This window comes from Rattus norvegicus, chromosome 5 (assembly GCF_021556685.1).
Source record: "Rattus norvegicus strain SHRSP/BbbUtx chromosome 5, alternate assembly SHRSP_T2T, whole genome shotgun sequence".
NCBI lineage: Eukaryota > Metazoa > Chordata > Mammalia > Rodentia > Muridae > Rattus > Rattus norvegicus.
Window position 1 is genome coordinate 40,134,863 of NC_141538.1, and position 17,474 is coordinate 40,152,336.

General features: G+C 38.2%; 1 long non-coding RNA gene across 1 annotated transcript in view; it reads right to left on the minus strand.

The window, feature by feature from the left end:
* Positions 1 to 2,739: 2,739 nt before the first annotated feature.
* Positions 2,740 to 17,474, minus strand: part of LOC148005699 (uncharacterized) — a 72,976-nt gene continuing 58,241 nt past the window's right edge. The window contains exons 2-3 of the long non-coding RNA XR_015620708.1: positions 3,728 to 3,860; positions 2,740 to 3,530 (exon numbers count right to left, since the gene is read on the minus strand). This is a non-coding gene — a long non-coding RNA (uncharacterized LOC148005699). The remainder of the gene's footprint in view (positions 3,531 to 3,727; positions 3,861 to 17,474) is intronic.

Below are 17,474 nucleotides of genomic sequence, written 5' to 3' on the forward strand. Positions count from 1 at the left end.
AAATTCTACTCTTCCTTGCTTTATGCCTTTCTGATTCATTCTGTGTGAAAAATATTCAAGAAGGTGTCATCTTTAAAAGGACAAGAGATTTATATGACCTGAGCAAAACCCACAAATTCACAGGGTCATTTCAGAAGCAAAGAATAGTGATGACCAGCCACCAAATCTTGATTTTGATCTTGGATGTCTCAGACTCAAGAGTTTATCTCTCATTTGGAAATAAAGGTCTTCTCTTTCAAAATTATTTGGCCTAAGATATCGTGTGTGGCAGTATGAATAGATCCAAGAGAATTTATTCAGTTTGAATAGATTCTTCTATATTCTAAACCTTTTCTCTTTTGAGAACATTGAGCCTATCAAAGAAACAACACTTTTGTTTTCCATCTACTATCTCTGCCCTGGATATTTAAGGTCTTTTCATGACAAGAAAGTATGGAGGACCTCTGATTTAGCTAGCAGATTAGAACCTTCTTCTTGGTAATAGAGCAAAGGAGAGTCAGAATAAGAAAGAAAAGACTCTAGTTTAAAGAGATAAAGAACAGGAAAGCATTAGACATTCACAAACTAGTCTAGAGTGCTGAGGAAGTAGGTGGGTAGAAATCTGTTCTACAGGATCTGATGAGGGGGTTAAAAGAAAATAATAGACAAATAGAAGAAAGAAATGCTCCCTTATGGTATTTTCCATAAAGAAGCTCAACTGTTACATCTAGATGCACATACATGGGGTCCAGCTATATTTGCCTGGGGTTCCTAGGAATCATGAAGAAAGATAGTGCAGGGTGTGGAAACCCAAACTGTAGACTGCATGCACATGTGTGGATTGAAGATTGAAGTACACCAGGCTGTGAACATAGAAGCAAAATATGTTATTAGAGTTTGAAGCCAAGAGATTCTCAATGAACATGACTATCAGTGTCTGGAATAGTTGCACAGGAAAATGGGAAGTGCACAGGGAACTTGCTGAAGTATTGTGAATACCATCAAAAGAAAAGAAAAAGTAAGTACAGAAGTACTGGCTTCTAAAAACAAAAAGAATAAACAAAGGCAAATGGGCTTCACACCTCCCCAGAAGCATCAGTCATAAAGTTCTAAGCAAACAGTGTTGATTCCACAAACATGAGATTCTGATTTGAATGAAAGATGGTGCTGAGATAGGAGCATTGTGACTGAAAGTGTAATTCAGTAACAGAAGACCTTCTCACCAGATGAACACACAGACTTGACATCTATGAACTGCTGGTACTGGTAAGCAACACACACACCTGTAGAGACTGACCAAAAAGATAATTCAAGAAGAGGACTATTTTCTATCCCCTGCTGAGTGAGATTCATGCATCCTCCCTTGGGCCCTCCTTATTTGGGACTTGATGTCTAGGAGCAGGATGGTACCCACAAGGGTGCTGCCACTTCTCTGAGGAGAGGAAGATAGGGTAGTGTGAGAGATATTTGTGAGGGTGGAACTTGGAAGAGAGGAGAGACAGGCTTTTCAATTGAGCTGTAAAGTGAATAAAGAAATACATTAATAACAAAAATGCTCTGTAATTTAAAAAGAGAGAGAAAAACTGTCTTCCCAACTGGGAAAAAATATTACCCACCAATATCATCAACTCCTTGTGTTTTATCTCATTGTCTTTATATTGCAATTGCTATGTTTTAGTTTATTTTTTATTTTTATACTTTAATTGAGTGACCCTTGTGTTTCAACTTGTTTATCATTGGAAAGGCTTTTATGTCTGTCCTTTCTGTCTTTAAAGCTAACATACAATGTTTTCATACTGATATATATATATATATATTCCTTCTGGTTCCCTCTCCTTTTCTACATTCTCTCCTAGGATCACTATTCAAATATTGATACTATTGGCTCTAAGAGATATTAAGGAAAAGTGATTGTTGCTTCCTATTATTTTGTTGTTAGAGGTGGAATTACACTTGTGTATCTTTCTTCTTTTGGGTTGGTTGAAAGAAGATTACTTTCTTGCTTTTTCTAGGGTATAGTTTCCCTCTTTGTATTGGAGTTTTCCATCTATTATCCATTGTAGGACTGGATTTGTGGAAAGATACTGTGTAAATTTGGTTTTGTCATGGAATATCTTGGTTTCTCCATCTATGTTAATTGAGAGTTTTGCTGAGTATAGTAGCCTGGGCTGGCATTTGTGTTCTCTTAGGATCTATATGATATCTGCCCAGGATCTTCTGGCTTTTAGAGTCTCTAGTGAGAAGTCTGATATAATTCTGATAGGTCTGCCTTTATATGTTACTTGACCTTTTTCCCTTACTGCTTTTAATATTCTTTCTTTGCTTAGTACATTTGGTGTTTTGATTATTATGTGATGGGAGGATTATCTTTTCTGGTCTAGTCTATCTGGAGTTCTGTAGTCTTCTTGTATGTTCACGGGCATCTCTTTCTTTAGGTTAGGAAAGTTTTCTTTTATAATTTCGTTGAAGACCCTTTAAGTTTACTGACCCTTTAAGTTGGGAATCTTCTATACCTATTATTCTTAGGTTTGGTTTTCTCATTGTGTCCTGATTTCCTGGATGTTTTTGGTTAGGAGCTTTTTGCATTTTGCATTTTCTTTGACTGTTTTGTCAATGTTTTCTACAGTATCTTCTGCACTTGAGATTCTTCAATCTCTTGTATTCTGTTGGTGATGCTTGCATCTATGACTCCTGATCCCTTTTCTAGTTTTCTTTTCCCAGTATTGTCTCACTTTGTGATTTCTTTATTTTTTTCTTTTTCCATTTTTAGATCTTGGATGGTTTTGTTCAATTCTTTCACCTGTTTGATTGTGTTTTCCTTTAATTCTTTGAGGCCTTTTGTGTTTCTTCTTCAATGGGTTCTACCTGTTTACCTGTGTTGTCCTGTATTTCTTTAAGGGAGTTATTTATATTCTTCATAAAGTCCTCTATCATCATCATGAGATGTGATTTTAAATCTGAAATTTGCTTTATCAGTATGATGGGGGGGTACTTGCTGTTGTGGGAGAATTGGATTCCAATGATGCCAAGTGGCCTTAGTTTCTGTTGCTTATGCTTCTTGCCATCTGGTTATCTCTAATGTAACCTGCCTTTGCTGTCTCTGACTGCAGTCTGTAGCTCCTGTGATCCTGGTTGTGTCAGAACTCCTCAGAGTTCTGTGATCCTGTGATCCTGAGATCCTGAAATCCTGAGGGTGTCAGAGCTCCTGGGAGTCAAGCTGCCTCTGGGATCCTGAAATTCTGGTGTGACCAAGGTCCTGAGAACCTGCTGTGTCAGAGCTCCTAGGAGTCAAGCTTTCTCAGGGTGTTGCAAGAGTGGATGCGGAGCCAGAGCCTAGGGTCTGCTCCATGCACAGGTGCAGGCTGGAAGGAACCGGTGCCTCTGGATGGTCAGGGGTTTGTGTTTCCCTGATTACTGTGGAGGTCCCAGTTATGCTGGGTGTTGGGAAAGATCTTGTGCTCTCAACTGTGATCTTGACTGTGTTAGAGCTCCAGTGCTCCTAGGTGTGTCCAATCTCCTGGGAGTTGAGCTTCCTCTGTGATCCTATGGTCCTGTGACCCTGGGCATTTCAGAGCACCTGGGAGTTGGGCTCCCTCTAGGTCCTGTAAGAGTGGATGCAGATCCAGCACCCCAGGTCTGCTCCAGGTGCAGGTTCATATTCGAAGGAACCCATGCCACTGGCTGGATGGGGGTTCCTGTATCCCTGTATCCTGAAGAACCCAGTTACCCTGGATATTGGGGTAGATGCTGTGGACTTTCCCTGGGGGCCTCAGTTTCTCTGGGTGTTGGGGCAGATGTTGTGGCCTCCTCGCCTTTGATCATGAAGGTGTTAGAGCACCTGGGAGTCAAGCTTCCTCTGGTTGTTGTGGCTACTATTGTCTCTAAAACAAACAAACAAACAAATAAAAATAAATTGGGTTTCCATTTTCCTCAACTAGTGCCCAAGTGACACTGTTTCTGAGTCTTATAGAGGCCACAATTGAAGTGTCTACCTATCTTCTATTGTAAATTGATACCAACATTGCTGTAAAACCATCCTATTTGTTACTGCAGTTAGCTTTACCTATACAAAGCAGTAGAGAACATAAATACAAGTAAAGAGAATGCATCACAGTGGCTCACAGAAAACAAAACAAACAGAAAGTAAGAAAAAAAGGAGGACATTTTCACACACACACACACACACACACACACACACACATAATAAAAAAAACACAAAGACACAAGACAGTAGTCAACTATGACATCTCCACAAGCTGACAACTCCTCATACTAGAAGCCAAAGACACTGAAAGAGTTAAGATGGCAGGAAATATTTTTAAAAGATCAGTATCTCATAGATGACTCAGACGGATGAATGAGTTATATTTAGTGTGACGTGGCTCTTTTCTGGCCGTGTCAGTTTGCAGATCTAAATAGCTCTTATGTTTACACACCTATATCTTTTACCAGGCTTGAAAAAATTTTGTGCATAATGTTATCAAATTAATTTTCTATGCCTTTAGCCTTATCTCAGCCTCTTCGTATATAACATATATATGTATGTATGTATGTATATATATATATATATATATATATATTACATAATGCCTATGTAACTCCATTGTGTTAACAGAGAATTTCTCAGCCTGTGGGTTGCTACCTCTTTAGGAGTCAAAAGACCCTTTCCCAGGAATCATCTAGGACCATCAAAAATCACAAGTATTCACATTATGACTCATAACAGTAACAAAAATACAGTTATGAAGTAGGAATGAAAGTAATTTTATGGTTGTAGGAGTCACCACAACATGAGAAATTGAGTTAAAGGGTCACAGCCTTAGGGAGGATTAGAATCACTACTGTATTAACAGAATATTACATGCAACTGTAGTACAAACTCTCTTCTCAGCAGCCCTCTCTAAAGTAGAACACAATTTTGCCTTCTAACCAGTCTTAATAAATATGAAAGAATTGAATATTTTCTTCAATCTAAACAGATTAAGCTAAATAAAACTAAAAATCAATAGCAATCAAACTAAAAATCTATACAAATTATTGCTAATGAACATGGTTCTTAGAGAAATGTGTGAATGAATTTTTAAATTCATAAAACCAAATCAGAGTCTTTGAGGTTCAAAAAAGGTAGTTCTAAAAATAAAATTTATGGCTGTGAGAAATAACTAATATGAAAAAGTCAAGAAGCCTAGAGAAATGTCTCACTGGTTAAGAGCATCAGTTACTCTTTCAGATGACTCAGGGTTATTTCCCAGTATTCACATGTGGTTCATAACAATCTGTAACTCCAGTTCCAGGGGATCCGATTTTCTCTTCTTGCCTCTATCTATGCCAGGCACATATATAACACACATCCAGGCAAAATGCCCACATACATAAAATAATTGTAATTCAATTTTAAAAATCAAAAATACCAAATAAATATAGACAATTTTACATAGCCAATAAGCGCAGCCAGAAAAAACAATAATAGTATGTAAGCTAAGACTCCAAACAGTATACAACATAAAAGTTAAATATCAGGGAAGAAATTATGCTATGGATGCTTAAGAAACAATATAATCATTGAGGTAAAGAGTTGGTTCTCCATGGCAGGAGAGATAACTCAATGATTAACAATGCTAGAGGCTCTTCCAGAGGACCCAAGTTTGATTCGAGCACTCATATGTCAGTTCACAAATATCTGAAACTTCAGGGTATCCTGGGGCACCAGGCACCCATGTGATGTACATATACACATGCAAACCAAAATCCCATACACATTAAATAAATAAATAAATAAATAAATAAATAAAATTTAGAACATAATAAAATAGATCTTTTAAAAAATGAGTTAATTCTTCAAGAAAATCAGCAAACCCTTAGCCAAACTAATGAAAACAAAAAGCCCAAAATCAATAAAATTTGAGATAAAGGGAGGGACCCTAAACAGATGCCAATGAAATCCAGAGAATGGCTTGGAAATGCCCTAAAATCATATTCCCAAAATGTGTAGGAAAATTCAGACATTCTTTTTTTTTTAATTCTTTTTTTTTTTATTAACTTGAGTATTTCTTATATACATTTCAAGTGTTATTCCCTTTCCCGGTTTCCAGGCAAACATCCCCCTCCCCCCTCCCCTTCCTTATGGGTGTTCCCCTCCCAACCCTCCCCCCATTGCCGCCCTCCCCCCATAGTCTAGTTCACTGGGGGTTCAGTCTTAGCAGGACCCAGGGCTTCCCCTTCCACTGGTGCTCTTACTAGGATATTCATTGCTACCTATGGGGTCATAGGTTCTCACAGAAAGAGAAAAAAAAAGACCATCAAATCATTCTCAAAGACAGTTACACAGTGCAGATATGTTCAACCTGCAGTCAAGTAAGTCATGAATGTGGTCCAAACATTTATAGACCACAGTGTCGTGTTGAAATGACAAAAGATTAGACACATCTTTCCTAATGCCGACATCAGACAAAGACATTCACAAAGGAAAAAAACTCTAGGACATGTTTCTGAATGAATATAAATAGATGCAAAATTTGTCAATAAAGTAGTGTTCAATTCAAACATTAAGATGATCACATAGCCAAAATAAAATTAGATTATTGATTCAATGTGAACAAATCAGTAAATTCATACAGCACATAAACAGATTTAAGGACTGGAACCATGTGGACTTCTTGATAGATACAGAAAGGTCCTTTGACAAAGTCAGCATCAATTATTGATAAAAGTCCTGAGGAAACTAGGAATTAAAGGAAAATAAGAAAGGCTATACCACTGTTACACCAATGGGGAAAAACTGAGAGCACTTCCTCTAAAATCTGGAATGAGACAAAGGTGTCCAATCTCATTTAATACACAGCTTGAAGTCTTGCTAGGCCAAAAATCGTAATAATGGGCATATAAACAGGGAAGAGAAGAAGTCTAATTATCCCTAATTGCAGGTTATATAATTCTATGCTTAAAACACTAAAAATAACTATTATGTTATTTAACTGTGTCACAGATGGAAATTAAGCCAGCATAAGATAAAGAATTCCATGCATCCATGTTTATTTGAAGTAGTCTCAACATCCAAGACTTTTAACAAATTAGATGTCCACAAAAGATAAGGTAATATAGAAAATGTTAAGTATATATATATATATATATGTGTGTATATATATATATTTGTGTGTGTGCATGCTTGCATGCATATACATATATATTTTTATTTATCAGTTGGAAATAACAAAAAATATGTCATTTCTAGAAAAATAAAAGGAATTAAAGATCATATTAATCTAAATAAATTAGATTCATAAAAATATTTTTTTCATATAAAGAATCTGTGTGTGATGTATGTATGTGCATGTGCATGTGCGTGTGCGTGTGTGTGCGTGTGTGTGTGTGTGTGTGTGTGAATGCAAGACACAGTACATATATGGTCAAAGATAACTTTCAGTAGTTGCTGCTCTGTGTGTGTGTGTGTGTGTGTGTGTGTGTGTGTGTGTGTGCGTGTGATGAAAACAATGGGAAACTCTTAAAGGGATTGAAGGACAGAAGGGCAGAAGAGGAAAACCTTAAGAGTATGTAGTGAGGGAAAGGGAGAAAATGTGTTTCCTTTCATAAGTGGAATTCATATTATTGTAGGGAAGTTGTCTCATGAAAACAGAAGAAAGAATATCTGAGGGGAGAAAAGGGACCATAAAGAGCAGGATAGAAGGGACAGGGGAGTGTTGGGACAAGTATGAACAAGGTACAATGACACAGTAATGAAAATTCTATAGCAAAATCCACTATTTTATATACCAACTAAAAATTACTAGAATACCAAAAAAATTACAAATACTATTCTTTTATTCTGAATGAGACTATTTTCATGCTATTTCAATATGTAGAGAGATAATGGTTCTCCACCTAAATCATATTTGAAATTGACAAATTGCGTTCCACTAAGAGACAATGACATGGGATTGTATGAAATGAGAAATTGGCTCTTGTATACAGATAGAAAATACAGTGGTTAATTCAGGACCAAATAATGGCCCAAAGCATCAGAGTGGGAAGTGCCCACATACAATACAATAGAAAAAGCAAGTTATACATGGTATGCACTCATTGATAAGTGGCTATTAGCCCAAATGCTTGAATTACCCTAGATGCACAGAACACATGAAAATCAAGAAGGATGACCAAAATGCGAATGCTTCACTCCTTCTTTAAATGGGGAACAAGAATACCCTTGGGAGGGAATAGGGAGGCAAAGTTTAGAATAGAGGCAGAAGGAACACCCATTCAGAGCCTGCCCCACATGTGGCCCTTACATATACAGCCACCAAACTAGATAAGATGGATGAAGCAAAGAAGTGCAGGCTGACAGGAACCGGATGTAGATCTGATGTTTGTCCTGAGAGACAAAGCCAGAATACAGCAAATACATAGGTGAATGCCAGCAGCAAACCACTGAACTGAGAATAGGACCCCCGTTGAAGGAATCAGAGAAAGAACTGGAAGAGCTTGAAGGGGCTCGAGACCCCATATGAACAACAATGCCAAGCAACCAGAGCTTCCAGGGACTAAGCCACTACCCAAAGACTATACATGGACTGACCCTGGGCTCCAACCTCATAGGTAGCAATGAATATCCTAGTAAGAGCACCAGTGGAAGGGGAAGCCCTTGGTCCTGCCAAGACTGAACCCCCAGTGAACATGATTATTGGGAGGAGGGTGGTAATGGGGGGAGGATGGGGAGAGGAAGCCCATATAGAAGGGGAGTTGGAGGGGCTAGGGGGATGTTGGCCTGGAAACCGGGAAGGGGAATAACAATCGAAATGTAAATAAGAAATACTCAAGTAAATAAAGATTAAAAAAAAAGAAAACAAAAAGCAAGCTATATGCTTCTTGGAGATGCTTATTTTAATTTTATATTTCTTGAAGTGCTGAGAGTAAACCAAGGTCTCCAGCCCCAGTCATATACTTCTGAAGGCCAAACACCTTCAGGTATTTCCTTTTCCCAGAGATCTGACCAGATAACTTCAGCAACTACGGAAACAGGCAACTTTGTCAACAAGTCATCTGGCTCTATTGATGTTTGATACTGGTGTTACCCTAGCACCAGAGAACTTCTTCTCTTATAATGAATGAGTTTTCTAAGTGAGTTATGATCTGTTTTCATGATGCTCTAACCAAGAATGAAGTCTAATACTGATATCTGGATCCCTAGGAATATGATTGTTCTACTATAAGTATATACATATGTGTGTGTCTGTGTTTCTGTGTGTGTCTGTGTTTCTGTGTGTGTCTGTATGTCTGTGTGTGTCTGTGTGTCTGTCTGTGTGTGTTTGTGTATCTATGTGTGTGTGTCTGTGTGTGTCTGTGTGTGTCTGTGTGTGTGTCTGTGTGTCTCTATGTGTGTGTACGTCTCTGTGTGTGTGTCTGTGTGTGTCTGTGTGTGTCTGTGTCCATGTATCTGTGTGTGTCTGTGTGTGTATATGTATATATGTATTTCTTTTGTGAGGTGGGATTAATTTTCTAATAAAACTAAAAGTTCTTAAACTCACTGAGAATACTTTGCTATAATAAGACTGGGTTAAACTTTTGACTGTTCCACACAAGGCACATAGATGGGGCAGCTGAGTCTGTGTGAGTGAGTCTGTTCCTTCTCTGTGAAATGCGGATAGTGTGTTCATTTCAGTTTCATGAGAAATAAGCAAATGCCTATGAAAAAAACACCTTACAAAGTCCCTGCCACATAAGGACGCAATAACTGTCTGGGCTGTTTTCTCCTCTCTACCAAAGGAGCTTTTAATGAGTAAAACAATAAAGGCCAAAATTAGTATTCACATCACATCGGATTTTGTCCAAAGCATGTGTCCCTGTTTGCTTATCCATGTGTTGGTTCCTCACAATACTAATTAGGTCACATCAAATGTATTGTAATTAACCATGACACTTGTGCAGGCTTACATTTTCACACAGAAAAACTGAAAATGAATTAATAACTAGCAATTTTGACAATTATGGTCAATTAATTTGTCAGCAATAAGCTATGTATGCTTTCTTCTTAAAACTATAAAATTTAAAATGTTGGTGGACAAATAACTGGAGCTCACATTTTTGATTTTGGATATCTACTCAAATTTTATTATATTTTGTATTATATTTTTATTATTTGAAACAAATTCTAAACTTAAATATAGTTTGGTCAAATTCTTCCCCTCCCCCTAGTCCTTCCAGATCCTCACCCCCTACCCACCCAACTTTAAGGTATTTCTCAAAAAACAAACAAAACCACGATATCTCAACAAAACCAAGAAAACATTATTCATGTCCCCTCCAAAAAACTAAACTGCAACCAAGTAAAAGCACACACACACACACACACACACACACACACACACACACACACACACACACAACCTGTGGAGTTCCTCATTTTTTTGCCACGGACTCCTGAAAGTGAAGCCTATTGTGGAGTGGTTGATACACCCAGTATCACTCTATTGGAAAAAACTGATTTTCTCTCTCCAAACAGGTATAAGTGACAGTTCTGTTATTAACCTTTACCCTAGAGGGTAGTTTTTCATTTATTCATTCATTAATTCATTCATTCATTCACTCATTTTTTTCATTTTTTTAAGATTTTTATTTACTTTTACAACTCCAGATTTTATTCCACCTGACAACTGTTCCACATAGCACACCTCCTCCCACCTACCCCCACCCCAGTTTCCACAAGAAAGTCCCCACCCTCACCCCACCAGACCTCTAAACTTCCTGGGGCCCCCAGTCTCTGGAGGGTTAGGTGCATCTTCTCTGACTGAACCCAGACCTGATAGTCCTCTGCTGTATATGTGTTGGGGGCCTCATCTCAGCTGGTGTATGCTACCTGGTTGGTGATCCAGTGTCTGAGAGATCTCAGGGGTCCAGGATAATTGAGACTGCTGCTCCTCCTACGGGGATACCCTCCTCCTCAGCTTCCTCCAGCTTTTCCCTAATTCAACAGAGGGGTCAGCAGCTTCTGTTCATTGGTTGGGTGCAATATCTGCATCTGACTCTTTCAACTGCCTGTTGGGTCTTTTGGAGGGCAGTCATGATAGGTCCCATTTTGTGAGTACCCCATAGCCTCAGTAATGGTGTTAGGTCATTCATTCACGCATTTTTTAAATATAACAAAATAAAATGCTGTAAGATTAAACAAAAACTAGAACATTGAAGTTGAACAAGACAAAATAACAGAAAGAAAAGAGACTAAGAGAAAGCACAAGAATCAGAGATCCTCTTGTTTGCACACTCAGGAAGCCACACATATATGCAGAGGACCTGGCACAGACCAGTGCAGGCCATGTGTAATAATCACGTTAAGTGCAAATAGCCAAGTCCAAACTAAAAATAAAAATTGTTAAATTAGTTTTTAAAGCACGACCCAAGTATGTGCTGCTTATAAAAAATAAAGATTATATAAATCACACAAATGAGGTAAAAATAAAATCATAGAAATTATATAGCATGATAACACTAGTTACAATGAAGCTGGTATAGTAATTTCAATATCAAAATAAATCCAAACCATAATACCAATGATAAAGAGGATTGTTTCAGAATGATTAATGTGATCAACTGATATAGATGATATTAAAATAGAAAAACTTCGTATTTAAGCAGCTAACAATGGTTTCAGGTTACACTAAGCAGAAAAGTGATGAAAGTACAAAGAGGAACTGACAAACCCACAATAACTGTCGGAAATTTCAAAATCATTAAAAATCAGTAAGGGACGATTTGAACAGCGGCAGCAAACAACTTGACCTGGTTGACATTCAGGAAACACTCTACCAAGCAAGAGAGTAGCACACTTTTGTTTTAAGTGTGTTTTGAACTTTTACCAATATAAGCCATATTCAGAGCCATAATAATTATCAAAAAAAAGGATTCAGATAAGATAAAATATTTCTTTGTGAACAATGAAATTAATTATAAATTTATAAAAGAAAAAATTCATGAAACTCTATAAATCCTTGAAAGTTAAGTACTATAAGTCTAAACTATCCATAGATCAAAGGTAAAAGTCAACCAGAAAATGAGAATTATTTTAAGCGAATATGTAGAGGAACATTTAAAACAACAATCACCTACATTGGAAAGGAATACAGTTTCAACTCTGCCTTACAAAATGGAAAATTGCAGGTGAATTAAAACCACATTAATTGGAACAAATGAATAAAAATCACAGCAGAAATGAATCACAAGCAAGGCAGAATGTAACAAAGGAAATCCATGAATTTTGACTTGAATTATGATTGGATTTTGAGTATGTATTTTAACGATAAGCTACTATCTAGACTTCTTAAAACAGAAAGAATGAGAATGGAGACCAGGAATGAAATCACTGTGGTTCCTAAGGTTTGTTCTAATAAAAACAAAAAGAATACAGTCATCTCGCAGACTGTTAGTTTTGGATCCTCATAAATGACAATATTTGCAGATACTTGAGTCTATTGCAAAAATGTGCCACAATACATTTGAGCAATGTATACCTTCCTGTGGATTTTCATTGCCATATATGTATTGTATATAGTAGTGGATTTTATAAAAATATCTCACATAAGTATACTACATAGTCTAATCTATTATATAGTTATATTCTATATAATTATAATTCTAATATAGTTATATTCTGTAGCTAGTCTTTGCTACTTTGTAGGTTCTTCTTTGTCCCACTCTTTATCTCCCTCCAGAGTCACCTATCACATCCTAACACTAGACAGGAAGATAGGAGAGAAACAAGGATAGAGGAAAAAGAATTAAGAAAATCCCTGAATTAAATTTCCTTCCTTTTGGTTTTTGTTTGTTTGTTTTGTTTTGTTTCTTTGTTTGGTTTCGGTTTTTGGTTTGGTTAGGTTTGTTTGGATTTTTGTTTGGTTTTGGTTTCGTTGACTTTTTTTTTTTTTTTGGTTCTTTTTTTCGGAGCTGGGGACCGAACCCAGGGCCTGACTTTTATTTTTAATATGGCTACTAACAAATCACAACTAACTGCCCTAAACAACCAATAACTAATCAACCTCTCAGAACCCTAGCACTTGTGTCTGAAAAGATCTCAGAATTCCAAATGTCACACAATTACAGAAACTATCTGCAGCTGGCCAAACCATGCCTCTACTGAAGCATGAGGCAAACTCATAATCAGCTAATATGGATCATCCAAAGCAGTTCATATCCTCACATCTGGGATCAAAATGAAAATACATTCTCATAATATTTTCATGTCTAAAAAGAATATCATTAGAATTTTTTTTTTGGTTCTTTTTTTCAGAGCTGGGGACCGAACCCAGGGCCTTGCGCTTCCTAGGTAAGCGCTCTACCACTGAGCTAAATCCCCAGCCCTAGAATTTTTATTATACTTGCATTCAATTTATAGATTATTTACATTAATATAACCATTTTCACAATAGTAACTGTGCCTAATCTATGAGAAATCTTTCCAATTTCTATTGTTTACTTCAATTTCTTTCCCCACTATCCTAAAGTTTTCATTATAAAAGTTTTTTGCTTTTTTGGTCAGAAGTACTTTTTAGGACCTTAGGAGTAGACTTATTTTGGTGATTTCTTTCTCATTGTTTATTACTGGTATAAAAAGTTCCTCATTTTTGTATATTGTTTTTGTATCCTGTCAATTTTCTGAAACTTCTGAAAATTCCTAGTGGAACAATTAAAGCAATACACATATATGTAAGCATGGCAGTTGCAAATAAGGGTGTGTCGACTTCTTCCTTTATACTTGTATTCCCCCTTTTACTAATTCTTTGAGAATCTCATACATTCATTTGAATCATATTCCCCTCTGCCCCTCCATCTATCTCCTCCATAATTTATCTGACCAACCTCTCTACTCTGAATACAATTTTCTGTTCTATTTAAATCAAGCTCAATTTGTGCTAAGAATATTGGGGTGTAAGGCCATCCATTGGAACATGATCAACCTACCAATGAGCCACACTCCTAAAGAAAACAGACTCTCCCTCTCCCAGCAGATATTAATTACCAATATATCCTGAATAGGAGTAACATTGCATGATTACCTCCTCCCTCCATGCTGATATTTTGCCTTGATTAATCTTGTACAGGTTTTTTGTGCATGTTGTCAAATCGTCTGTGATTCCATATGTATAACTGCCCTGTTATACCCAGAAACACTGTTTCACTATGGTCATCCACCAAATGTAGCTCTTACAATCTTTCTACTCACCTTTTATACCCAATCATAAGTCTGCTGAGCTACAATAGCAACCAGCCTGACAAGATAAACCCACTAGTGTAATAGTAGTATGAATAGTAGTATGCTATAGATTTAACCAACTACTTTCTTATTGGATATAAAGACCACTACATCAGACAGAACAAATGACTGGAATTTTTACCTGGGCCAAGAATCTGTGACTTCATAGGACAAAGGCTCTAGTCAAGAATCTACTGCTATGGTATGCACTCATTGATAAGTGGCTATTAGCCCAAATGCTTGAATTACCCTAGATGCATAGAACACATGAAACTCAAGACAGATGATCAAAATGTGAATGCTTCACTCCTTCTTTAGAAGGGGAACAAGAATACCCTTTTGAGGGAATAGAGAGGCAAAGATTAAAACAGACACAGAAGGAACACCCATTCAGAGCCTGCCCCACATGTGGCTCATACATATACAGCCACCCAATTAGACAAGATGGATGAAGCAAAGAAGTGCAGGCCGACAGGAGCCGGATGTAGATCTCTCCTGAGAGACACAGCCAGAATACAGCAAATACAGAGGCGAATGCCAGCAGCAAACCACTGAACTGAGAATAGGTCCCCCATTGAAGGAATCAGAGAAAGAACTGGAAGAGCTTGAAGGGACTCAAGACCCCATATGTACAACAATGCCAAGCAACCAGAGCTTCCAGGGACTAAGCCACTACCTAAAGACTATACATGGACTGACCCTGGACTCTGACCTCATAGGTAGCAATGAATATCCTAAGATCACCAGTGGAAGGGGAAGCCCTTGGTCTTGTTAAGACTGAACCCCCAGTGAATGTGATTGTTGGGGGAAGGGCGGCAATGGGGGGAGGATGGGGAGGGGAACACCCATAAAGAAGGGGAGGGGGAGGGATTAGGGGGATGTAGGCCCAGAAACCGGGAAAGGGAATAACACTCAAAATGTAAATAAGAAATACTTAAGTTAATTTAAAAAAGTAATAAAAAATATATAAAAATATAAAAATAATAAACAATAACTCCCATAAAAAAAGAATCTACTGCTAATACTATTCTGCTAAATTGTAATTTTGAATTTACTACTGATGACTTATGACTATACCAATACAGTAGTTCATTCCTCAGTCGACATCAGACATGCTTTTCTTTTCAGTAGATGGTAATTCATCAAGTCTTATAATTGGTTAGTCGTCCTCCCATGCTTCTGGTATTCTTGTATTCTTTTTAAATTTTTTGGACTTCTTTTCTCTAGTTAAGATGTTAAGCTCAAATTGGAGAGAGCATACACTGGCAGCTTAATAACACACCTGAAAGCTCTAGAACAAAAAGAAATAAATACACCCAAGAGGTGTAGACAACAGCAAGTAATCAAACTCAGTGCTGAAATCAACCAAGTAGAAACAAAGACAACTATACAAAGAATCAACAAAACCAGGAGCTGGTTCTTTGAGAAAATCAACAAGATAGATAAACCCTTATATACACTAATCAGCAGGCACAGAAACAGTGTCCAAATTAACAAAAATAGAAATGAAAAGGGGGTACCTAAATCCCAGTGGGCAAGAGCTAGACTCTCAAAGGTGCAGAAAACCCTGAGAGCTCAGGGAAGACTGCCACTTCTGCTCATATTCCTGGCCCAAGAGGACCCCACCAAGTACCCTCTGGATACAGTACCATAAGAGCAGTCAGCAGCAGGACACTTCGGGTTTCTGCCTATGCCCAGAATGGAACCAGACTCACAGATCTCTGCACCCAAATCTCATGGTGGAGAGACTTGGACTCGTAGAAGTGCAGACAATCCTGAGTACTCAGAGGAAACAACTGCTTCTGCCCACATTTCTGACCCATGAGGAACACACTTAGTGCCCTCTGTGCCGTCTAGGCACAGGAACTTAGAGCAGTCAGGAACAGGAACCTTCGAGTTTCTGCCTGAACCAAGAGCTGAAAGCCAGTTACCTAGAATGCTGACACATCTGAGAGGAGAGATAAGACCAACTCCTGCTCCAAGCAGCCTGACTGGAGGCATCAGGACACACAAACTCAGGAGCATCTTTCTGTTCCCAGATCCAGCTGAAAGAAAACAGGTCTAAAGGAGTGCTGACACACAGGCTTACAGGAGGGTCAAACTACTGTGAGAGACAGCAAGACAAGCTAACACCAGAAACAACCTGATGGCAAAGGGCAAGCTCAGGAACCTAAGCAACAGAAACCAAGACTACTTGGCATCATCAAACCCCAGTTCTCCCACCAAAACAAATACTGGATATCCAAACAAACTGGAAAAGCAAGATGTAGATTGAAAATCACATCTCATGATAATGATAATAGAGGACTTTGAGAAAGACTAAAATAATTCCCTTAAAGAAACAGAGGACAACACAGGTAAATAAGTAGAAGCCCGTAAAGAGGAAACACAAAAACCCCATTAAAGAATTACAGGAAAAAACAAACAGGTAAAGGAATAGAACAAAACCATCCAGGATTTAAAAATGGAAATAAAAACAATAAAGAAAGCACAAAGAGAGACAACACTGGAGATAGAAAACCTAGGAAAGAGATCAGAAGTCATATATGTAAGCATCACCAACAGAATAGATGAGATAGAAGAGAGAATCTCAGGGGCAGAAGATAACACAGAAAACATCAACACAACCATCAAAGATAATGTAAAATGAAAAAAGTCCTAACCCAAAACATCCAGGAAATCAAGAACAAAATAAGATGATCAAACCTAAGGATAAAATGTATAGGAGAGTGTTAAGACACCCAACTTGGGAGAGAGAGCTGATCACCCAGACGCGGGGCAATCCTGAGACTGCAGGGCAGGAGAGACTGCAACATCTGCCCACCTTTGCCCACATCCCTGGCCCAAGAAGAAACTGTATAGGGCCTCTGGGCACAGGAAAATATGGGCAGTCAAGCTACAGGAGCCCTGTGGTCCAGACTGTGCCCAGATCTGAACGGACCTAGTCAAACAGGTCCCTGCTCCCAAATCCCATGGGAGGGAGAGCTAGACCTTCAGAGGGACAGACACGCCTGGGAAATCAGAGGAGACTACCCTCTGCCCAAATTTTGGACTCTAGAGGAAAACACTTAGCCCCATCTGGGCCACCTGTGCACAGGGAACCAGGAGAAGTAGAGGCAGGCCCTTCTGGTTGCTGCCCTCACAGAGAGCTGAAACCCAGACCGGAGGAGCAACTTCAGGCCCAAGACCAGATGTATGACCAACTTTTCTGCTCCAAGTGACCTGCCTGGTAGACTCAGGACACACAAAGGCAAAATTT